The sequence below is a fragment of the Pan troglodytes genome, chromosome X (assembly GCF_028858775.2).
Source record: "Pan troglodytes isolate AG18354 chromosome X, NHGRI_mPanTro3-v2.0_pri, whole genome shotgun sequence".
Lineage (NCBI taxonomy): Eukaryota > Metazoa > Chordata > Mammalia > Primates > Hominidae > Pan > Pan troglodytes.
Genome location: NC_072421.2, coordinates 27534583 through 27561301, shown reverse-complemented (window position 1 = coordinate 27561301; position 26719 = coordinate 27534583). Strand labels below are relative to the sequence as shown.

Here is a 26719-nt window from a genome sequence, read left to right as displayed (position 1 = left end):
TCTAGGATGCTTTTGGCTGAAATAACTGAGATGGCAGATGCCCCTCATTTTCTAGCAAGCTAGCACAAGAATGTTCTCGTAATGGCAGAGGTGCAAAAGTGGGGACAAGCCCATTCACACAGCATCTTTAAACCTCCACTTACAGGCCAGGCGAGTGTGGCCCACGCCTGTAATCCCAGCACTTTAGGATGCCGAGGTGGGCGGATCACGAGGTCAGGAGTTCTAGACCAGCCTGGCCAATATGGTGAAACCCCGTCTCTACTAAGAATACAAAAATTAGTCAGGGGTGGTGGTGCGCGCCTGCAGTCCCAGCTACTTGGGAGACTGAGGCAGAAGAATCGCTCGAACCTGGGAAGCGGAGGTTGCAGTGAGCCGAGATCATGCCACTGCACTCCAGCCTGGCAACAGAGTGAGACTCCATCTCAAAAAAAAACCACAACAAAAAAAACCCTCCACATACATTATAGTTGTTCACATTCCTTTGGCTCAAACAAGTCATTCAGCTAACCCCAAAGTCAGAGTGGAGGGGCATTTTCAAGTTACAACGCAAGGGTTATGGATAAGGCAGGATTGAAGATTTGGTGCATTTTTGCAATCAGTTTATCATAGTTGCCATGGAAAAAGTCAGATTTAATTAAATATCAGATCCAAAGTGTCCTGGATCTAGATCACTATGCCATCACTAAGCAAATAAGAACTTTCCTGCTCATTCTTCCTCTCTCTTTTCCCTATATTCAGCTATGTTGTAATCACACATGATGATTGGTGAGGTAAAAGTCTAGGTGATAATAAAGAAGTTGACTTCCATCTGAAGTGGGCCCAAGCTTAGGCAGCTGAGAAAACTGCACTGTAGAGCAAAATGAGACTTTTTAAAAATCATTTTTTGGGATTGGTGTCTTAATTGCTGAAGTGATACTGTGTTTTGAAATTAAAAGCCACGCTTTTAATTTTTTACCGTCTTATGACTACGAAAGCAATGGGGTTCACTTTGAATTTTCATCCTGGACCTGGTGAAGAACTAGCCCTACTCAATAAATTTAGAGAAATACTGGGAAACAAATAAAAGTTACTTTATGATTAAATCCAGTTAGTCATTCTTATTTATTACATTTTCTCAATAAATAGCATAAGGTGGTGTTTAAGAATGAGAAATTAAGAGCAAAACTGCAGAGTCTTTGGGTTCAAATCTCAGCTCTGCTTCTGGATGACTTCAGCGTGTTTTTGCATGCTTCAGTTTTCTAACCTAGACAACTGAGATAATATTATCTCCACCCTTAAAGGGTTGTTGTAAGGTTCAATTGAGTTAAAAGATTTAAAGCATTTCAAACAGTGTCTGGTAAGCACAGTAAGCACTTGATAACTACTACTAAAATTTACTAGTTTTGATTAACTTTTCCACAAATAATTTTGTTGTTGTTGTTGTTGTTTTTGAGATGGAGTTTTGCTCTTGTTGCCCAGGCTGGAGTGCAATGGCACGATCTTGGCTCACTGCAACCTCCGCCTCCTGGGTTCAAATGATTCTCCTGCCTCAGCCTCCCGAGTGGCTGGGATTACAGGCGCCCACCACTATGCCCAGCTAATTTTTTGTATTTTTAGTAGAGATGGATTTCACTATTTTGGCCAGGCTGATCTCAAACTCCTGACCTCAGACGATCCACCCGCCTCGGCCTCCCAAAGTGCTGGGATTACAGGCGTGAGTCACCTCGCCCGGCCCGCAAACTTTTTCATATCTCATAGCTTCCTACATGAGATCAATCTCAACAGGGAAAAGAGTGATTTGGATAAGATGAGTAAGCAGGGGTTAATATCAAAAAAATGGAGCGCAGATGCAAGGCATGCAATAGAAACAAATTTTATTTGTTTTTAAATTTATTTTTATTTTTTATTGTGGCAAAATCATATGACAAAATTTACCAATTTTTGTATAATTTATAGAGTACAAGTGTAATTTTGTTACATGGATAGATTGTTTACAGGTGAAGTCAGGGCTTTTAGTGTATCCATCACCAGAATAATGCACATTATATCCATTAAGTAATTCTTCTCTATTCCTTGTCGAGCCCCCCAACTCTTCTGAATCTCTACCATCATTCCACACTCTACATCCATGTGTACATATTATTTAGCTCCCACTTATAAGTGAGAACATGTACTATTTGTCTTTTTGTGTCTGATTTGTTTCACTTAAGATAATGGCCTCCAGTTCCATACATGTTGCTGCAAAAGACATGATTCCTTTTTTTTTTTTTTTTTTGGAGAGATAGAGTCTTGCTCTGTCACCCAGGCTGGAGTGCAGTGGTGCAATCTCAGCTCACTGCAACCTCCACCTCCCAGGTTCAAGCAATTCTCCTGCCTCAGCCTCCCAAATTCCATTCTTTTTAATGGCTGTATAGTATTCCATTGTGTGTGTGTGTGTATATATATATATATACCATATGTTCTTTATTCATCCACTGATGGACAATCTGGTTGATTCCATATCTTTGCTATTGTGAATAATGCTGCAATAAACTTACAAATGTAGGTGTCTTTTTGATGTAATTATTTATTTTCCTTTCAGTAGGCACCCAGTAGTAGAATTGCTGGATCAAATAATAGCTCTATTTTTAATTCTTTGAGAAACTTCCATACTAAGTTACAATCTTAAAGTTTTAAGTGTATATTCCAGTGACGTTAAGAACATTAACGTTGTGCAATCAACATAACCATTCATATCCAGGATCCTTTTCGTCTTGGAAACTGAAGCTCCGTACCCATTAAACTATAGCTCCCAATTCCCACTTGCCCAGCCCCTGACAACCACCATTTTTCTGTCTCTTTGTATTTGACTACTCTAGATACCTCATATAAGTGGAATCATACAGTATTTGTCTTTTTGTGACTGGCTTATTGCACTCAGCATACTGTCCTCCGTGTTCATACATGTCTTAGCATGTGTCAGAATTTCCTTCTTTTTTAAGGTAGAGTAATATTCTACTGTGTAGCTATACCACATTCTGTTTATCCAATCATTGATTGATGGACAGTTGGGCTGTTTTCCCTTTTGGCTATTGTGAATAATGCTACTATGAACACAGCTGTGAAGATCACAATTTGAGTCCCTGACTTCAATTGTTTGGGGTATATACCCAGAATTGAGATTGCTGGATCACATGGTAATTCTATTTTTAATGTTTTGAAATGAAGCCAACTTAGAAAGTAAAATCTGCCTATGTTGGTGAAGTCTTAAATGACTTTTTGCACAAAAGTATAGTGGAAGATGCTTAATAGGTAGACATGAGGGAGATGAGGCGCCTCCTATACATGTTTGCTTCATGTTAAAAGAACAATTGAGAATGTATGTATTGATTTCAATCAGATACTCTCCCTCCTTTTACAATGATGAAATACTGCTTTCAGTAGTATCGTATCATTGTCTACATCAGTGCCATGCATCAGAATCACCTAGAGGGTAACACCATTTCTCTATCTCTTCCTTGGAGTTTCTGATAAGCAGACCGGGGAGATGGTGATGGTGGTGGTGGTACTGAGACTGCATTTATGATAAGTTCTCAGGTAATTCTGATGCTTCTGGTCAGGAATTAAGCTTTCACAGCCACTGGCCTATGTATATTACACTATATATATAGTAGTAGTAAATAATAATACAACAAATATGAATGTGGCTGTGTGTGATGCCAAACATTTCACACATTGTATGTGCATATGTACCACATTTAGAATATAAAAATATCTTCTTGTTGTAAGTGAAAAGAACCAAAAAGGTTATACTATGTGATATAAGGTATGTGTATATATTTCATCTTCTCTGTGTATGTGACGGATTGCTTGAGGAATGTTGCTGCAGCATTTGTTACATCCCAAGAGATATATTTCAAGGATGTCTTTGCTCTAGCTTCACAGCTATTATAAACTGCTCTAAGATCTGCTTTAACCTATAAAATTCTTCACTTATTTCATTTCAATAAGAACAGCTCAGTAAAGCCTTTCTTGAGTAATCGCTGATATGTTAACATGTCTTTTCTTCCATCACAATCTGTTTATTGGTACCATCTTATAATCCTTTTCCCCTTGCTTTACTGAGGTATTGTTGACAAGTTAAAATTATATATATATAAGTTGTAAATTGTGATGTTTCTTATATGTATATACATTGTACAATGATTGAATTCAGGCCGCTACAAATATAAGTCATGTAGTTTCACATTGTTTTCCAGCTTTCAAATGACACATTTATAGCAAAATATTCCTGAAAGTCATTTGGGATGTTCAATATACCTCATGCTCTTTAAAAAAATACTTCCCATGTGGTCTTGTTCTCAAAGCCATCTGGGATATCAGAGGCATTTAATTAGGAATGCCTAATTGCAAGTATATGAAATATGGCTGGAGCAGATCACAACAAGAGCGTAGATGAAGGAAAACGGATTTTCAGAAACACTAGCCTGAAATTTTAACCATGTCCAGCTGTGTTTCTCTTTCTTCATTTTATCTCTTCAACTCTCCTTTCACTTTGGGCCCGTGGGAAGTCCCAGCCCACCTTCTAGGCATGAACATCCAGTGCTGCGTACCTCTCTCAAACTTCCTCCCTCCCTTTCCCGTACCTCAATTGCTTTGTTACACCTTCTGAGAAACTCCCCTGTATTGGAGTTCATGAGATATTAAAGGGTCATCAAACAACTCTCTCCCTTGACAACTCCCAAAGGACATTTTTATTTTTTAATAAAGGCTTTATAGATGTTAATGGCCTCAGTATGAAATTGAGAGTCTCAGGTAGCTCAAGAGAAAAATACGTTAATTTGAATGAGATATTTAGTTTTCCTTAAAATCACACCACATGTACAGTTGCTTCCTTGCCTGTACAGATGGATATTATAAAGAGAAAAAAAGAAACATCAAGGCAAAATACCCCATTGCGATTTTTTCTATCGCAACTTATTTAAACTTATTATTCTCATTTCTGTCATTTCCATACTTGAAACTTATAATGAAAATGAATATAAACATGTTTACTGCCAGCCATATAATTATTTACATTAGATTTTAATTAATTGAGGCTAGATATTCTCTTCCTTTCTATAAGTCCTGAATGAGCAAAGGCCATGACTTTTTCAACTCCCATACCACCTATCATGCATTTTTACATAGTAAGTATCATTAATAAAAAATAATAATGCTAATAATAATACTAACAACTACCATAGCTATTGAAGAGAAAAACCACAAAATGAAATATAAATAAACAGAAGGAGAGAGATAATTTAAAGCCAGGGTGCCCAAACCCTGGGTCATGGACCAGTACTAGTCTGTGGCCTGTTAGGAACCCAGCCACACAGCAGGAGGTGAGTGGCAGGTGAGCGAGAGCATTACTGCCCGAGCTCTACCTCCTGTCAGATCAGCGGTGGCATTAGATTCTTATAGGAGCGCAAACCCTATTGTGAACTGTGCATGCAAGTTATCTAGGTTGCATGCTTCTTATGAGAATCTAATGCCTGATGATCTGTCACTGTCTTCCATCACCCCCAGATAGGACTGTATATAGATGGGACCACGTAGTTGCAGGAAAACAAGCTCAGGACTCCCATTGATTCTACATTATGATGAGTATGTAATAATAATAGAAATAAAGTGCAGAATAAATTTAATGTGCTTGAATCACCCAGGAACCATCCCCACCCCACAATGGAAAAATTGTCTTCCATGAAACCGGTCCCTGATTCCAAAAGGGTTGGAGACTGCTGATTTAAAGGAAATAAATGTTTATTTCTAACAGAAAGGGTATCTTGAGAACAGCTCTGTGATTCCCAAGATATAGCCTTAAGTCTTGCTGGAAGATCCTGTGCCTGAATTTCAGGGAGAAATGGATTTTGCAAAGGGGAAGTTGAAGAGTTCTGATCAGGTGTCTCTGTGAGATACTGACAAGGCACTTGGGCACTTCTGTAAATATTGTAACAGAGGGGTGCTTAGTGATGAGCATAGATGTAATTTTTTTCAGAGTCCAAAGGGCAGCATCAGCCCATTGCAATCTGGCATGATGAGATTGCAAGGAGCCCATGCAAGGTGAGAAGAAAAAGGAAGCCATAGCAGTGGCCTTTCCCCATGCCATGAATTTCATGATCTCCATCGCCAAAAAGAGAAAGAGGTAAACACAAGGAAAAATACAAGATATCTTGATGTATTGAAAAAAACTTTCAGAAGCATCATTGAGATAACTTCTGTGGATATCAGAATGATTTGAGGAATGGTTGCCTCAAAATTGTGATGTTGCTAAGTGAAAAAAAGTGGTATATTTATTATATATATATTTATTTATTTATTTTACTTTAAGTTCTGGGATACATGTGCAGAATATGCAGGTTTGTTACATAGGTATACATGCGCCATGGTAGTTTGCGGCACCTATCAACACGTCATCTAGGTTTTAAGCCCCGCTTGCATTAGGTATTTGTCCTAATGCTCTCCCTCCCCTTGTTCCCCGCCCACCGACAGGCCCTGGTGTATGATGTTCCCCTCCCTGTGTCCATGTGTTCTCATTGCTCAACTCCCATTTATGAGTGAGAACATGTGGTGTTTGATTTCCTGTTCCTGTGTTGGTTTGCTGAGAATGATGACTTCCAGCTTCATCCATGTCCCTGCAAAGGACATGATCTCATTCGTTTTTATAGCTGCATTGTGTTCCATGGTGTATATGTGCCACTTTTTCTTTATCCAGTCTATCATTGGTGGACATTTGGGTTGGTTCCAAGTCTTTGCTATTGACACTATGAATTATTAAGTAGCAAGTTAAGATATCAGCATGGTTTAAATACTTTATGTACATACAGTGATGTCCAATAATATGCATTTATTGAGCACTTGAAATATGGCTAGTGTGATTGAGGAACTGAACTCTTAATTCTGTGATTGAGGAACTGAATTCTTAATTATATTTAATTTTAAGTAATTTATATTTAAATTTCAGTGACCACTTATGGCTACTGACTACCATATCCAAAAGCACATTAGAATCTCTGGAAATTCTAATCCTCCAGATGCGCCATAGATTGGAGTTTTTAATATCCTGTATTTTACAAATGTGGAGACAGTACAAAAGATTAGGTAACATGGTCAAGATCACACCTAGAATGTAACTGCCTACAACATAAATTCAGGGGCTTTTGACTAAAAATACATACTGTAGTCTTCACAATATTACGTTTTTATACAGATTTTTTGAATGACTAATAATTTGCCTTCCCTCAGTTTATTTATTTATTTTTCAAATGAAATGTTGATTTTAAATGGTACCAAGACAAGAACTGAAGATTGGGCTTCTTCTAGCCCATTTTCTTTTCCTGAGAAAGAGCAAAAATTCTGTGCAAAATGATTCTAAACTGCCAGACACCAGTAGCCAACAAATACACAAGAACTCCCACCACCAGACAGCACATGTCAGCCTGACTCTGCAGCAGGCCCTTCGGCTGTTAGCCTGCCATGGTCCCAGGCCTCAAGAGCTTGGTGCATCCCAAAATGATGCCTTTAGATCTCTGGAGGTCAGCCTCACCTCCCACGCACTTCACAGACAAAGCCCCAAACCAGGAAAGGATGTGCTCATTTCTCTCAACCTGCATCTCCCTGAGTGGCCACAGCCATGTGAATGAGGTGGATTTGGCAGGCCGTGCCATGGCCTGGGGTTAAGATGACAGCCCTGTGGCAGATTGAGAGACTACAAAGCAGACAGGAGTTGAGCCCACACTCCCATAACTTCAGAATAGTTGTGCTTCTGTCCTATGAATGGTGCGTAGTTTAATGGTTTCAAGTGTAGATGACTTCTGTCAGTTTAAAACTAAACTACGCATATGCATATACATATCATGGATATATATAGCTACCAAAATACATATGCTGCAATGCATCACTGGAATAGCCCCATGCTGGAAAGTACCCACAGGGCCAGCAAGTCAAATAGATAAGTAAATTGTGGTCTGTTCACAAAATGGAATATTATGCAGCAACGAAATGAAGTATCTACAACCCCATGCAACAGTATGAATAAACCTTCAAAAAAATTATTGAGTTAAATAACCAAAATCCAGAAAAGCACATGATGCATGATCCCATTTAAATCGAATACTTAAACAGCACTAATCTATACAGTTAAAAGTCAGGGCAATTACTACTACTGGGGAAAGAGGTGGAGGATTGGTGAATGGTGAGTGGGGTAGTGGCTGGAAGGGAGCATGAGGGACACTTCTGGGATGTTCTATTTCTTGTTCAGGTAGTGGTTATAATTTGTGAAAATTCTTTGAGTGGTATACCTATGATACAGGCATATTCGCTTTCTTTTTATTTACATACTTATTTATTTTTAGAGAAAGGATCTTGCTCTGTTGCCGAGGCTGGATTGCAGTGACACAATCATTGCTCATTGCAGCCTCAAACTCGTGGGCTCAAGTGATCCTCCACTCCAGCTTCCCGAGTAGCAGCTGAGACTGCAGGCATGCACCATGTCTGCCTAATTTTTTTTTTCTTTTGTAGAGACAGGGTCTTGCTATGTGTCCCAGGCTTAGAGGGCTTTTCTATTGCTGCATAAGACATTACCATAAACACAATATGGATTTATCATCTCACAGTTTCTATAGGGATAACTCCAGGCTTGGCGTGGATGAATACTGTGCTAAGGGATTCACCAGGCTGACAACAAGGTGTCATCTGGGGACTGTAGGTGTCGTCTGGGGACTGTAGGTCTCATCTGGGGCTTGGAGTTCTCTTTCAAGCTCACTAGTTGCTAAGATTAATTTCCTTGTGGTTGTAAGACCGAGGTGTCCTGTTACCTGCTAGCTGTAAGTCATGAACTGCTGTTAGTATCTAGAGGCTGCCTTAGTTCTTTGCCATGTGGTCTCCAGAACAGTTTACAACATGTATATTTGTTTCCAGGCCAACTGGAGCATATTTCTTTGACTTCCTCTTCTATGACTATCTGGAGAAAACTCTGGTTTCAAAGGGCTCATGTGATCTAAGTCAGGCCCACCCAGATAATCACCATACCTTAAGGTCAACTGACTTGAGATCTTAATTATATTTGCAAAATCTCTTTACAGCAGTACCTTAGATTAGTGTTTGAGTGAATACCTGGAAGAGGTGTGCATATGTTAGAGGCTGGGAACCCTTTAGCACCATCTAAGAATTTGACCTACTGCATTCATCTTTTTTATGTGTAGAATGCTGTTGAATAAAAAGTTAAAAATAATCCTTAATGTAATCTGTGAAGTACCAGTAATAAGCTTCCCCATCTACATATTACTCTCCTTCAGTAGCACTGCTTTCTAGCAATAATTGCTATGAGAAAGGAAGTTCTGTGGATGCTGTTGGTAACAGATAATGGAAAATGGCATAACTAATATTTAGATTGATTTTGTATTCTCTATCTTTTCCTTTGCCCAAATATTGACGTGAAGGAGCCAGAGCCTCCCAATTTACCATGCTCCAAAATATGAATTCAAGTATCCTGATCCAGAAAAATTATCCCTGAATGTATTGAATATATGGCAATTGTCGTTGACCTTGATGGTCTTTGAAAATATGTTTGTGTATCAGGGATAGTTTTGTATATTAAAAAGAGATAGGACTGAGGTGGATATGGACCTCCATATTATATTAGGATGGAGGAGCCTTATGACAAAGCATGTTCCTTTGACATCATCAGGCCATGCAGAACATGATAGATTGTGAAGGTCTGCAGCCTTATAGGTTACTCCAGGGAAGTAACACTTAAGTAAAGAAAATTTTACTTCCAAAAGAAGCCTTTACTGAGAGTGGTCAGAGAGACTTCACAAGAACAAGATATGTCAAGCTTAAACCACCTTTATTTTATGACAGTTCATTAGGCTAGAAAAGCAAGAAACTGCATATATCTGGACACCAGCAAAACATGTGAAATTTTCTCCTATGATATTTCTATGAAAGGCTGTAGACACATGCCCTGGAAATGAGTTCAATTAGGTAGAATTATATGTGGTTGATTGTACACAGAAAAAAAGGACCTGTCCTGCTTAATATTGTCAATCACTGCCATCAAGTTCTGGAAGGCATGATTGTCAAAATTACAGATGACACCAAAGTGGAAAGAATAAATTTGCTGCATAACAGAATCTGGATCCAAAAAGAGGTCAATAGCCTTGAATGATGAGCCTGATGTAACAAGGAAAAGTTCAATAGGAAGCATTTAAAGACTTTGTATAGGTGCTCCCAAATTACAATGCCCATAGCTACTTAGTTGAAAATACTACATTAATCTGTGCATTTAATTTGTGCTAGGAGTAACACTGAACATTAACTTATCTATTTTTTCTTTTTTAACCACACTGTTAGGTGGGTGCATTTTCCTTGTTTATGCAATCGTGAAGTTCAGAAAAGTTAGCTTACTTTTAGAAAGCCACAGTTGGTGTATTTAATTAATCTGCTATTTCAGAAGCATACATATAAAAGATTAGAGGAGCTTGGGGTTTAAGGATTACACTTTTAGAGTGGATTAGAATTTTAGACTTATTAAGCTCAATATATGAATGGCAAGATGAAGGCAAAAAACAGTTACTATGAAAGACTTAATTCCTTATAAATATAACATCTAGAATTACAATGATTAAAATCCTGCTCTGTCTTACCTGCTGAGACCCAGAGCACTGCATTCAGATCCTTATATAGTAGTTTCAAGAGAAGTTAGGCAAACTAGAGCCAATTCAAAATACAGCAATCACAGTTGTGAGAATGTTTTATATTATGTCAAAAGAGGAAAAAAAAAAAGATTTATTTTTTATTTTGAAGAAAATATTTATAAGGTTTTGTACATCTACAAATGTAAGAAGGATTTTCTGGTAAAAATCCTAGTGAAAAACAAATCAGACTTGTAAAGGGAGGAACTAAGACACTAGGTAGAAGCTACTGTGAGAATTTATTTCTGTACAAAAATATTTAGTAATATTTACTATATAATTTAATCGTATTTTACAGCATTATAATTCTCATCTTATTTAACATAATATAGTTACAAATTGTTTGATTAATAGTAAAAAATACAAATGAAATCGACTTTCTCACCTGTAACACTGAACTTGAGCTCCTTGAAAATGTGAACTTTTCCTTATTAGAGTCACAGCCTAATTTTCCAGTTTGTGGTGATTTTTTTTTTTTTTTTTGAGAGAGTCTTGTTCAGTCCAGAGTGAGGTGGCATGATCACAGTTCATTGCAGCCTCGACCTCCTGGGCTCAAGTGATCCTCCCACTTCAGTCTCCCAAAGTAGCTGGGACTACACCGGTGGCTTTTTTTTTTTTTTTTTTTTGGAGAGACAAAGTTTCCCTGTATTCCTCAGGCTGCGGGGCTTGAACTCCTGAGCTCAAGTCATCCTCCCACCATAGCCTCCCAAAGTGCTGGGATTATGGAAGTGATTTTTATAGTCTATGTATGTATGAATGGATGGATGGATCTATCTATCTATCTATAGAGAGCGGTTAGATTTCATGAGACAAACCATCTTATATTGAGCACACTATCAACAAAACTGGGTCAGCCTCGAAGTGGGCTTATTTTCTAAAGCTTTAGACTTAAAATTTAAAGACAAAGTATATATGCAGTAGAAAATAAAGCGTTTTAAAGATTGGACAAATTAGCTTAATTTTTTGGCTGAGAAATTTCATTTCGGTATTTCATACATTAGTATTAATTTTTACAAAAATTATTTTCTCTCCATTCTTTTGAATTTTACATTCAAAATGTAACTAGGTTTGCAATTTGAATTTATTTCTCTTTACCATGAAGAAAACTTGCATTTACCTCTTTATAAACGTGATCTGTAGTTAGAAAGTTTTATGCCACTTCCTCCTCTTAGAAACTGGAAACTCATTGTATTTGTGGCTGGAAGTGAAAGGAGAAAGAAAAGATGTGAAGTAGCTTCACTTTATATAGTACCCAATTAGGGATTTTTTATGACAACCCCTCTTGCAGTTCACTTTTTTTTTCTCACACAGTTTTCTGAGAGATTTTAGAAGTTACTGTTGGATAACAGTAATATCACATGTCAGTATGCTCATTAAATTGAAGTAGTTGTGCTCTTTGTAGAATAATTGTAAGACAAACTTCATCTATTTGCATTTAGATTTTGTGCCATAGCTGCAAAGTATTGAGAAGGAAAGATAAATCAGACAGTTCAGATATAATATTCCATTTCCTCTGTTATTATGACTAGTAATCAATATTATCATTTATATGTTGGCTTATATTACCAAGTTACTAGCAGTACACAAAACTAAAAGACCAGGATCAGAACAAAAAAATATTTAAAAATATTGGCTTAATTAAGCAAAAAGTCTAAGAGGATTATAAAACAATAAAAATGGAAATCATACATATAATAACCTTCAAATGAAAAGACATAGATAATATTAACGGTCATCTACTGTAATCTGTAGATGTTGATATATTGATGAAACCAAAATGAGATTAAATAGAGATTTATACAAAATCTATCAATAAATTCAAAAATATCTTGTATTAGACATTAGAGATGTCTTTAATTAAATTGACTTCCTTTTAAAAACATGATGAGGATTCACCCATCTTAGTTACCAAGGGGTTTTATTAGCCATATACACAAGGGAGGTAAGGTAGCTGAAACCGAGATCTATCTGTACATCAATCCAGGATCCTCAAATATATGGAGAGAAAGTAGACTTAAAAAAACACTCAGCCGCAAAAGGAAACAAGGAAGCTCACCTGCCTCTGATTTCTTTCTTGATGGGATTTTTAAAAATCTGAGAAATCAAAAGCATAGGTCTGTCTCACACATGTGGTAAGTTTAATTTTATTATTTCTCCAGACTCTAATAAATTCTAGTTTGAGAAATTCACACAAAAAAAATGCTTCCTGGTTGCAAATTTCCACACGACATCTGGGAAGAGCCAATATAGTACTACTCTTTATACTATTCAAGAATAACTGCAGTGAAGACATTTTCAGACAGAGAGAGAAAAGGAGGGACATTCCCTGAAAGAATTTCCAAATATACACTTCAACATGAAAATTAAAGCACCTAGAAAGACAGGTAAGTCAGAAGGATGGGTGAACAAAGACACAAAGACACTAGTAACCAAATAACGAATGTGTAAGATCAACATAATGGACAATACTTTGTAATATGTAATATAAAATAAGAGACACTGAAGTTAATTTTTGAAGGTCATCGTGTTGTTTCAGAGAAAGATAGTGACACTATCTTTAACATTTATTAAGTTAAATGAGGATGTTAAAAATGCATGTGCATTACAGGAGCCGTGGCTCACACCTGTAATCCCAGCATTTTGGGAGGCCGAGGCAGGAGAATCACCTGAGGTCAGGAGTTCGAGACAAGCCTGGCCAACATGGCGAAACCCCGTCTCTACTAAAAATACAAAAATTAGCCTGCCGTGGTGGCTCACGCTTGTTGTCCCAGCTACTTGGGAGACTGAGGCAGGAGAATTGTTTAAGCCCAGGAGGCGGAGGTTGCAGTGAGCCGTGATCAGGCCACTGCACTATAGCCTGGATGACAGAGTAAGACCCTGGAAAAAAAAAAAAAAAGCATGTGCATTCAGTGAAAGAACATAAAAAAACGGACAATAAATGAAGACAAAAATAAACCCAGTACAATCAGAACAAGCAGAAAATGAAAACTATGTGTTAAAATTATTTAATGTATCAGCAATTACTACAAATGCAAAAGATCTGAAGTCTCTGTAAAATAGACAGACATGGGTATATAGACAGGGATATAGAAATATGGATATGCAGACATAGGTAATATAGATCTCTCTGTCTACCTCTCTCTATATATATATATATATTTCTCTATATAATATTTCACATTGCGTGCCTATATCAAAACATCTCATGTACCCTATAAATATATACACCTACTATGTACTATATATATATAGAGAGAGAGAGAGAGAGAGATTTTTTAATTTCTAAAAATTTACTTCCTTATGTTTTAAGTGTGTATCTTAGCCTCTCAATTATTATAAAGTAAATATGAAGACAGAAGGATTTCTAGACTGTCATAATAGAATGATAATTTAAGTTCATTAGTAGAATAAAAATATGTAATCAGTATGCACCTAATATGTAGAGCAAAAATTATCAGTGTTTCAATGGGTATAGACAATTGCAAAATTGGACCAGGAGTGTTTTCAAATGCTTGTCAAAAAATAGAAACTTGTTTTTGTTTTTTAATTTTTCTGAAATTTTTGTGGGTACATAGTAGGTGTATATATTTATAGGGTACATGAGTTGTTTTGATATAGGCACGCAATGTGAAATAAGCGCAACATGGAAATAAAGCAGATTTTTAAAAATATGAATTTAGAATGAGTTGAGACACAATAAAATCAAGTTTATTAAGTATTATATCTGAACAAGAAAGTATATATTTTAATAACAAACACACAAAGAATATTGATAAAATTTGGTCATAATCTAGGTTATAAATTAAGGCTCACCAAATTCAAAGTCTGTATCACAGCGACTATATTCTGTAACAGAAGGACAATTTAGCAATCAAAAATAAAAAGATTATTGAAAAACCTTATATAGTTTAGGAGTTTAAAAATGAAAGTTTATGGGTTGGAGAAATCAAAAGGAAAATTAGTAAATTCCTCGGAAATGAATTACGACAAAACCACTGCATATAACATTGTTTAACAGTACTTAGAAGAAAATCGAAGCACAGGAAAGATGATTGAATGCTAATTATTTATGTATCCAATATATGAAGTAAAATAAAAATGAGATAAAGAACATCTGAAATGTATTAGAAACTGAGTAGGCACAACTAAAGATAAAATAGATTTAAAGAAAATATCGTAAGCAACTCTACACCAATGTGTGAAAACAAAAATTTACAATTTCCACACATATATTTTCCACACATATATACAGAGACACACAGTTTATTTAATACTACCTAAAACATATAGCATACATAATTACAAGCCAATATGGAAAAATAAAAATATTTTTATAATTTTATGTACACTATAAGATTTTGAATATTTCTTCAGTTTTTAAAGTCATCAGTTCTTTAAAAAGTCCAAGTGACCCAGACATGAAGCTAATGTGTTATTTACTCACAATGGAATTCCTGTTATTCCTGTATCAATATTGGAATTACCACAACCATTTATCTGGTTATATTAACACATTTTCTTTGTTAATATGTTCTTTCTGGCTAGGTCTATAAAGAGTAGCTTGTCTGGGTTAGATCCTGGGGGTGGCAGCAATGGCCAGATTCACTGATAATAGCTTGATTCACTCACAGACACTTCTGACAAAAGCAAGAATTAACTTTGCTGCAGCTTAACAGTGGATACTGTGGTCTCCCCTTATCTAGGGTTTTGATTTCTGTGATTTGAATTTCCATCGTTTCAGTTTCCTGAGGTCAACGGCGGTCCAAAAATAGGTGAGTACAGTATAATAAGATATTCTGAGAAAGAGACCATAGCCACATAACTCTTACTGCAGAATATTTTTATAATTGTTCTATTTTATTACTGTGCCTAATCTATAAATTAAGCTTTATAAGAGAAATGTATGGATAAAAAAACACATAGTGTATATAGGATTTGATACTAGCTACAGTTTCAGGAATTCAGTGGGGGTCTTGGAACATATGCCCCTGTGGATAAAAGGAGATTACTATACATAAAGGAGTCCCAAGAAATGCTTTAAAATCAAATGTAAAATATTCATTGATGATGTCATATTGGTGCCGATATCACTCCACTGAATAGGTATAAATATTAGGAAAAAATCCAGTTGATTTAAAAACCTTTTTGAAATGACTTTACACACTACTTTTTCTAATCAAACCAGAAATTTGTTTTGAATAATTTTACTGCTTGTAGAGATGCCCACTGATATTTCAAACCATTGAATGGGTTAAACTTGACCATTCTCTCAAAATACTGTATAAAAGGCTGAATAAACATGACTTGCTAGTATTTAGGTATTTATACTTGGAGGCTTAATATACATGAATAGAAATTCTTGGTGACTGGATGGGTTTTTTAAGTGTAAAATGCTTTATATTTAAGAAAAATTTATTATTTATTATTTACTAAACATCTTCAAATGCATAAAATGTCTAAATTCAACCTACCTTTCCCTGTCCATAAAACCTGCTTTTCCTGAAGTCGGCAAATAGCAAATGCATCGAGGGCTTCAGGAGCATGCAATTTGGGTAGTTTGTTTAAAGCCCCACCGTCAGCATCTTGATATTCTTAATCCTTTGTTGTTGTTGTTGTTGTTGGGTTTTTGTTTGTTTGTTTGTTTGTTTGTTTTGAGACACAGTCTCACACTGTCGCCTGGGCTGGAGTGCAATGGCATGATCTCGGCTCACTGCAACCTCTGCCTCCCGAGTTCAAGCAATTCTCCTGCCTCAGCCTCCCGAGTAGCTGAGATTACAGGCGCACACCACCATACTCGGCTAATTTTTTGTATTTTTAGTAGAGACAGGGTTTCACTATGTTGGCCAGACTGGTCTTGAACTCCTGACCTCGTGATCCACCCGCCTCGGCCTCCCAAAGTGTTGGGATTACAAGCATGAGCCACCGTGCCCGGCGAATCCTTTTTTTTTTCTTTTAAATAAATAAATAAGACCTTGCATTTTCGTTTTGCACTGGGCCCCACAAATTATGTAGCAAGTAATGACTACACCTCCTAGCTGCTTAGTCAAAAAATCCTGGAGTCATATCCAAACCATCAACATATTCTCTTTCTTTACCATCAGAATATATTCACTTCACATAAATTTCACTACTACCACACAGGTTTATGCCATCATCATCGATCCAGTCTCCTAATCCTTCTAATCAGTCTTCCTTCCTAGTTTCTTGTTTCTCTCTCCAGTGTCTCTTCTCAGCAGTGCAGTTAAAGTACTAAGGAGAAGTCAAGTAATGTCACTTTTCTTCTCAAATCCCTCCAATTACTTGTTGTTTCACTTGAATAAAGGCCCAAATCCTTACAATGGTCTATAATGTTGTACATGATCTATCTTACTGAAATATCTCTCTCCTCATCTCTTGACATTTTCTTCCTTGTCCACTCAATTTCATCAAAACTCATATATTTCCTGTTCCTGCAATCTCCCAGCTAAGGGCCCTGAAACTATATATTGTTTCCATTTCTCTGCTAAGATTCATTATTCGGTTATTTATGTGTATATATTTTCTTTTAAGTTGTTGAAAATATTTAACAGTTGCTTTAAAGTCCTTGTCTGAAAATTGCAACATCTGTGTCATCTTAGGGATGGTTTATTGACTATATTTTTTCTTGAGTGTACATCATGTTTTTCTATTCTTTTACAAGTCCAGTGATTTTTCTATAGAATACTAGATATGAACGGTTTGTGTAGAGTCTAAATTCTGTTCCTCTGAAGAGTAATTTTCATTGAAGTAGATAACTTGGAGGAACTCAAGCTCCAAACTCTATCTCTCCTGTGGGCTGCAGAAGATGAAATGTCACTTACTTCTTTCAGTTTACATCTACTGAGATTTTACTGGGCCTCTTGGGATCTTTATCACGCTTTAGAGATCAGCTAAGGTTTGGTAGATTTTATACACAGATATTGGGACTTGCTGCCTCTGCTGCTCCCTGACTTCCAGAATTACTAACTTTCTGCTCTGCTGTCCCTAACTCTGTCCTCTCATACTTCAAGCCTTTTGGGCTGCGGTTTTTTGTGTGCTTATACTTTATAAAGATCTTTAAAGTAGGGAACTTTATAAGGCCAAAAGATTACCTCACAAATTTCACCAAGCATAGTTACCTTCCTTCAAGGAAAGTTTCCCCCCTAGTTTCTGCCTGTTTTGGTTCTTTCACCTATGCCTTCAAATGATGATGAGGATGATGATGATGATGATGATGATTTTAAACCACTTTATTGATGTACTACTGACATATAAAAGCTGTACATATTTAATGTCTACATCTTGATAACTTTAGGAATAAGTACACACCTGCGAAACTGTCATCACCATCAAGGTCATAAACACATCCAGCACCTCCCAGCTTCCTCCCATTCCCTTTATTATTCCTACTGTGGATTTTTGTGGTGACATTTAACATAAGATCTATCCTCTTAGCAAATGTTAAGTATACAATACTCTGCTGTTACATATAAATACTATGTTGTATAGTAGATTTCCAGAACTTGCCTATCTTATATAACTGAAACTTTAGCCCTTTAACCCTCACTTCTCCATTTATCTCTTCTCCCATACCCTGGAAACCACCATTTTACTCTCTTCTAAGAGTTTGACTATTTTAGATTCTACATATAAGTGAGATCACACACTACTATATTTGTCTTTCTGTGACTGGCTTGCTTCATTTAATACAATGCGCTCCAGGTCCAACTATGTTGTTGCAAATGGCAGGATTTCTTTCTTTTTAAAAGCTGAATAATATTCCATTGTATGTGTGCACCACAATTTCTTTATCTGTTCATCCATCAATGGACATTTAGGTTGTTTCCATATCTTGGCTATTGTAAATAATGCTGCGATGAACATGGGAGCACAATTATCTCTTAGAGATTTTGATTTCAATTCCTTTGGATTCACATCCAGAAGTGGGATTGCTGAATCATATGGTCGTTCTAGTTTTTGAAATTATCATTTTGGGCCAGGGGCGGTGGCTCACGCCTGTAATCCCAGCACTTTGGGAGGCCGAGGTGGGTGGATCACCTGAGGTCAGAAGTTTACCACCAGCCCGGTCAACATGGTGAAACCACATCTCTACTAAAAATACAAAACATTAGCACGGTGTGGTGGTGCATGCCTATAGTCCCAGCTACTCGGGAGGCTGAAGTAGGAGAATCGCTTGAATCCAAGAGGTGGAGATTGCAGTGAGCTGAGATTGTACCACTGCACTCCAGCCTGGGCAACAGCATGAGACTCTGTCTAAAAAAAAAAAAAAGGAAAAAAAATTATCATTATGTTTCTTATTTTGTCCAGATTTAATAATCTTTATCTATGGAAGGGTTACTCTGACCATGGCACTAAATTATTTATCCTCTCTGTGCCTCATTTTCTTCATCTGCAAGGTGCAGATAATAGGGTTAGTGCAAGGATTATGTATGTTCATGTATATATAACGGGCTTGTACCATGTCAACTTAGCTAAGCCTGAACTTTCTCAGAATTCTCTTTTCTTAATAGAGACATCTTGCATGGGAATTGGAAGGGCAAAGAGTATGCTTTTTATACTCAGAAGCCCAGTGCAAGACATCAGTTTCTGTTGCAGGTCATGAAGGTGTTCGCTGATCTGCTGGCTCACCTTGTTAGTGTGAGGTAGCAGCTGGGCCCACAACTATTCCAGCTTCTATTTGGTTTCCTTCTTAAGCTTCTATAGCTTCTGTGCTGGTGCTTGTGTAGACCTGGAGAAAAGGACACAAGCTTGTCCTGCAAGACATCCCATTATTGAAGGAGGTTTGGAAGCAGAGAAAGACTAATGTGCATTAAAGCTTGTCCTCATTGGTTCCAGTTTGTCCTTACTTTCTTTCATGTCACATCTGTCTTTTTTTACTGTCTGCACTGTTTACATTAGGATCAGCACCAGATGCAGAAATGACAGTCATCCATAATCCGTTTAACCTGCACCCACAATTTCCCAAGGTCAAATTCCTATAAAAAATTTCCAACTTTATATCACTCCTAGAAGTTCTGCTTCTCTGATTGAACCCTGACTGATACAATATGCAAATTTCTTAAAAGAGCTCCAGGCACATACATTTTTGAACAAATATGCTCTTCATGACAGTTTAATATACTACTAATAAAAATACATAGATGAGATATTATTGAGGTGTTTGGTTTCTGTTGAGTTTCTGGATCTACAGCCTATGAATTCATGATAAGATATGGTGATATTCTGCAGTTTCTAAGATGGTATTATCCTCCATTGGGGCAAATACATATGGAAAACAGAAGATAACCAATGAATACTTGTTGATCAATAAACTGCATAACTGATTCTTGCCTGTTCAAATAAAAACATTCTTGCTTCAGAAAAAAATGAAAATATCAAATGGAGTAAAAGAAAGATTTGCCCTGACTTTTAAGGCAAAGAGCAAAATTTTTCCTCTCAGAATTTACTTTTGAAATCAGTAAGTCAAAACATCAAATTTATAGGTAGTAAAATGAATGAAAGCTACAAATCTATTTAATGTGTACAGCAGATACAAATCTCAATGTATTACATTCAGGGTGTAAACAATACAACGTTTTTATAACTCAAATTCATTTATATTACAAATATGGAAGAAAGATGGCAGAAATATAGTGTATTTTTATCTTGTTTATGTTTTACATTGATAGATAAAATTTTATGTATTTATCATGTATAACATGATGTTTTGAAATATATATATACATTGTAGAATCTAGCTAATGTACATATGTGTTAACTCACATAGTTGTCAATGAATGAATGAAGAAAATGTAGTACATATACACAATGGAATACTATTCAGCCATGCAAAAGGAAATTCTGTCATTTGTGACAATATGGATGTACCCAAAGGCCATTATGTAAAAATACCACAGGATCTCACTTATATGTGAAATCTAAAAAAGTTGATCTCACTGAATTAGAGAGTAGAATGGTACTTACCAGAGGTTGGTGTGGCTGTGAGGGAGGGGGTTGGTGAGACGTTGGTCAAAGGATACAAAATTTGAGTTAGCTAGAAGGAATAAGTTCAAGATCTCTATTGTACAACATGGTGACTATAGTTAAAATTATATTCCTGAATATACTAACAGAGTGAATGTAAAAGTGTTCTCATCAGAATGCCATCTTAATTATTGATATCATATTTACTTTAAAATTTGTATTCTATCCCTGCTTTTTCCTCTTTGTTTGCTGGTGAAATGCAACAAAAACCTAACCTACTAATGGGATTAAAAGGATTTGACTGGAAAATAGAAAACAACATGGTTAATAATTCTCAATGTCATATTGTCAGACATTCTAGAAATCAATCAATCAATACTGCAGATGTTGTCTGTTGGTTGGGTTCCTTGAGAAGTGTAGTTGAGTTTATATCTCAAAATATTGGTTAGAGAGTATGCTTGGGTCCACATGTGGAAGAAAGAGTAAATAAGCAGGATTAGGCAGGAGCCAAAATGCTTGGCAGGCCAAAAAAAGAAAGAAAGAAAGAAAAAAAAGCTCCAGCTGACACCCACAGGGAACTCTGTAACTAAATTGTTATGTCAGAATCATCTTGCTTTGGGCACCCTGAGTACCAACTTTATCAACCAGCCATTGCACGACAGTTCGTCTTTGCCCCTGAGTCAACAAATTCTTCATTTAAAGAAGATACAGACTGTACACCTATAGTGGATGTATGTCACAGTATCCAATAAAGGTGTTGAAAGAAAACCTACGGTGAGTTTGTGAATCTGTTGTCCAAGAACAGCAATCCATGCATAAAAAAGTGATAATGTTAGAGAAAATCACATTAACCGGATATCATTTTATCACCCTTAACATTGGGTTTGAAAGTGATCATTGGCCCCACTGGGCCATAAGTCTCAGTTACTTCCTATTCATAGTCCTGGCATTTAGAAGGAAGGTCACTATCAAGCCATCCTTGGGGAATACTGACTTTATTTCATTACGAACATTTATTTATTTTTATTCTGGATTTTTACTTACTTCACCACCCCCCACAGGCTAGAATTAAGTCAGCAGTTTTGGTTTTTGTTCTTTTTCTAGGTCTTCAGAATGTATTCATCTTATAACTGAAAGTTTGTACCCTTTTACAAATATCTCCCCATTTCCTCACCCCAGCCCCTGTTAACCACCATTCTACTTTATGTTACCATGAGTTTCACTTTTTCTAGATTCCACATATAAGCGAGATCATGTAGTGTTTGTCTTTCTCTGTCTTAGTTCACTTAGCGTAACGTCCTCCAGGTTATTCCATGTTGTTGCAAACAGCAGTTTTTCTTTCTAAGGAAGACTTATTTAATGTATTGGGTGTTGCTCAGGATTTGGATACAGACTGAACAAAGTATATTCAAATACTCTGTTTCTAAAGCAATTTTAATTTTACTTCAAAACTATCTTATTCTTAATATGTTTGTTTCCAAATAGGCTATTAATCAACAATAATTTCCTGGAGGAGAATATTTGCCAATTAACTCAGGAATCACAGGGTATGTATAGGTGTGCTATAATGCCAGAAATCTGGGCTAATTTTGGAGAATGCAGTTTGAATTAGTAAAATAATATGTAATTTTGCTTCAATGAAGATATTTTTAACACAGTTTTGGAATTGTTTTTGGAACTGTGCCTTAGGATATTTGACAAGTTATACAAAATAATCAGTCAATCATGTATATAGTCATCTTTCATTTTCTTTCTTTCTTTCTTTCTTTCTCTCTTTCCTTTCTTTTTTTTTTTGAGACAGAGTCTCATTCTGTAGCCCAGGCTAGAGTGCAGTGGCCCGATCTCAGCTCACTGCAACCTCCGCCTCCCGGGTTCAAGAAATTCTCTTGCCTCAGCCTCCCAAGTAGCTGGGATTACAGGTGTACACCACCATCCAGGCTAATTTTTATATTTAGTAGAGACGGGTTTCACCATGTTAGCTAGGCTGGTATCAAACTCCTGATCTCAGGTGGTCTGCCCGCCTCGGCCTCCCAAAGTGTTGGCATTACAGGCGTGAGCCACCACGCCCGGACACATCTTTCATCTTCTTCTCCAAAGTAGCATTATCCAACTTGATTAGCTTTCTGTCCCAGTAATATGAAGAATTAATAATTATTGTTGAATTTGATTTTCCTTCCTGATTTTGAAAGGGCAGCTTTATATAGTCATTTCTCTTTCCCAAACTTCATATTAAATAATTCTTGACCCTTTCATATTTTTCCATGCATAACACATTGAATTATTTATTGAAGTTGATACCATTATAGATAGACAGACATATGTGTTTAAAGTACTTTAATTTCTTCTTTGGTAACTTTTATCTATAGTAACCCAAGCAAGGGTGAGAGTGAGGAACAAAGCAGTAGGGAAAGAGCTTAATTTAACATATATGAGATTATAGGACATTATGTAAAGTGAAATAAGCTAGGCACAGAAAGACGAATACCACATGATGTCACTTATTAGTGGAATCTAAAATAGTCCAACTCATAGAAACAGAGTCATGGTTACTAGAAGCTGGTAGGTAGGAGCCTTGGGGAGATGTTGGTCAAAGGACATAAAATTTCAGTCAGATAAGAGCAATAAACTCAATAGGTTGACAGCACATTATGGTGACTACAGTTAATAACAGTATATTATATATTTGAAAATTGCTATGAAAGTAGATTTTAAGTGTTGTCTCCACAAAAAAAGATAAATGATAAGCATGTGAGGTAATGCATATGTTCATTAACACAATTTAGCCATTCATGTATACATATCTCAAAACATCCTGTTGTACTTAATAAATATACACAATTTTATTTTTCAGTTAAAATAAATAAACAATATACACGAGATTATCCATCATGACTTGGTTCTACAAGCTCAAAACAATTTGTACATATTTAGAATTGTGTGAGGCACTAAGACTTTTATACAAGTAGATGATGCATTTTATTTATACTCTATCTTATTCATTTTGGAGGGAAAGAATAAATATTTCAAGGCCCATTCATAAGACTGAGCAAATCAGCATGACTGATGATGGGTCAGATGTGGATGGTGATGACTTACAAAAGATATGTGATGATGAGTCTTGAATACTAGGCTAAGAATTATATACATTCCCCCTAGGGATGAGGGGATACTGAATATCTTTTGGAAATGAAGTTTTGTGTTGCAAACTTTGAAGTTGTTGTGATGCACTGGATAAATTGATGGAGACAAATTCTAGAAGAAGAAGACCCACAGAGGAAGCTAATGTCATATGTTAATTTGATGCCATACACAATATATAATATGGAATTTGTCTCCTTGTTATATATAATGATTTTATTTTAAAAAGTAATGGAGTAAAAGTAATAGTAACCAACTAGAAAAAAAATTGTAAAAATGTTTCTGAAAGATTTGATAGCAATATAAAGAGTTAAAATTGAGGGTACAGTTTTTAAATAATTTATATTCACCACCATTATGAAATATAACCATAAGTCAAGAGATCATAATATTATTTTTAAAAAGCAAGAGAGTTGAACTTTTACTTTCAAGGGCATTTATCTAGCCAAATAGTTATTTAGTTTTTGAAAAGAGTTCAAAAGGCAAAGAAATAACATTTTAAATTAGTTTAACATAAAACACTCAGGTGTGGAGGTTAATTTGTGTGGAATTTAAAAGAGAAAAAATATGGCTTCTATGCTACACGGTTTATGTAGGTCAGAGCACTCTTACTAAGAGGAAGATCTTCCACTTGAAATGAAGAGGATTCTCCAGTTAGAGAAGTACCAGAGGAAAAAAAGACAGAATTTACTGGTTCTCTTTGATGATTTCTGTCCTAATACTTAGCAGTTGGTTAGCAGACCATGTATAAAATCATGTGGTCCTTAGGCCGAGAATAGAAAAAAAAAATGAAGAAGTAAGGCTTTCTTAATATGCTTTCACCTTAAAATTACTCTCTTAATATTCAGAGTGGGGATAAATAAAGAATTGCTGTATTTTTGACAGAAGCAATTCTATGCTTCAAGAATCAGTATGAAGAAAAGGGAGAAATATCACACTTAAAGCAGAAATGAATCCTACCCTTCACTTTCCTTTCCTTTCCTTTCCTTTCCTTCCTTTCCTCCTTCCTCCCTCCCTCCCTCCCTCCCTCCTTTTTTTTTCACTAAAACCACTCCGCTTTGGGATATCCCTGCATTAACTATACACGTACATTAATGTGTTTTTAATAAAGACAGCAGTCAGTCTTTTACTATAAGTGATAACACAGTGATCTGCTGATTGAAATAATCCAATGTTTAAGACAAGTGCAAAAGTGGGGACTGAGGTTGAAGGTAAGGAAGATTTTAACCAGTGCATATTTCTGTCACCTTGTCTAATTCAATCTCAGCCTACTCTTTATAATATTTCATGAGCTTTAAATAAACTGCTGCAGAACACTGAACCAGAACACAGTTTCTAAGACTCATGCAATGGCATATAGTGTAAGAAAATGAGCATGAGGTAATAAGACTGAAGTTCACAGCCCTACTCTGACTTTTGTTATCTGAGTGTCCTTGGGTAATTTTTATCACTTCTGTAAGAATGAATTTACTAAATTAGCTAAAAATTGTGCTTGGAGCTTATAAAAAAATCTGACTAGGCAGAGTTAAATACATAAAATTTGATATACTCATGTAATACTAAGTATGGAAGTAGGAGTTTGATGTTTTGTGTTTAGCTGCTCAAGGATGGCAAGGCCAAGTCTGTGATATGCTCTTGATCTTTGTCTCATAATTCTCAAATGGCTGTCATTGTTCTGTCTAGTTAGCAGCAATGCTTAGAATCATGAAGCATTGTCCTGGAAGTCCCATGAACCTCTGCTTCTTTTTATTGACCATCTCTACCTGTAAGAGGATAAAAAATGTGTGAAAACATTGCCTGGGATCCTGTTAATAGAGAAAAACAAATAAACGAATAGAGAAATAAGATGTCTTTTATACAAATACCTCGTAGTATTGTGGTAGAGATTAAATGAGAAATGCAAGACTCTAGTTCTTATTAATAGAAGGTGATATTTATATATTTTAAGAGATGAACTAGAGCACGTTATTCTCTGTATCAGGTAAAATCTAAAATAGTAAATAAAGTGGTGATTCAGTAAAGCTTTTCTCTCTGGGCAAAGTATGTTTAATTTTGAGTTGTGCCAGGGAGTATGGCAAACATCAGGATGAACACTGTATATCACATAATTTTAGGTCATCTATTCTAATGTAACATTTCAGAGGAAAATTTTATACCCAAAAATAATGCTTTCCCTTCACTATATCCATCACCTACCCATTCCTATTCTAAATACAGAGATAGATGGATGATAGATAGATAGATTAATATAGATATAATCAATGAATAGATAGATTCATATAGATATATATGTAAGATATACATTTGAGCATATGGAGCATACTCATGCAAATTTCTGAGTAAAATTTCTATAAAAATATTACAAAGCTATGTTAACATAGTTATATATAGTGCCTGTAAATATACATGATATACACATACTACATGTATATATGTGAGTATATATAACTAGTTATAGCTCTTTTCTTTTTTTCTTTTTTTCTTTTTTTTGAGATGGAGTCTCACTCTGTCACCCAGCCCGGAGTGCAGTGGCACCATCTCAGCTCACTGCAATCTCCACTTCCCAGGTTCAAGCAATTCTCCTGCCTCAGCCTCCTGAGTAACTGGGATTACAGGCACGTGCCACCACGTCTGGCTAATTTTTGTATTTTTAGTAGAGACAGGGTTTCACCATGTTGGCCAGGCTGGTCTTGAACTCCTGACCTCAGGTGATCCACCCACTTCAGCCTCCTAAAGTGCTGAGATTACAGGCGTGAGCCACTGTGCCCGGCCTAGTTATAGTTCTATGTAATTATATTATGAAAATATGTTTTGTGTTTGGTTGTGTTCTATGCTTTAGTAAATAATAAAAAAAAACAGCCTAAGAGGAGCTATTGGTTATATAAAATCCTTTCCTGAAGTCCTACATG

General features: G+C 36.1%; 1 long non-coding RNA gene across 1 annotated transcript in view; it reads right to left on the bottom strand.

Annotated features, from left to right (window-relative positions):
- Window positions 1-22995: 22995 nt before the first annotated feature.
- LOC107971026 (uncharacterized) overlaps window positions 22996-26719 on the bottom strand; it is a 49446-nt gene continuing 45722 nt past the window's right edge. The window contains exon 3 of the long non-coding RNA XR_008541910.2: window positions 22996-25573. This is a non-coding gene — a long non-coding RNA (uncharacterized LOC107971026). The remainder of the gene's footprint in view (window positions 25574-26719) is intronic.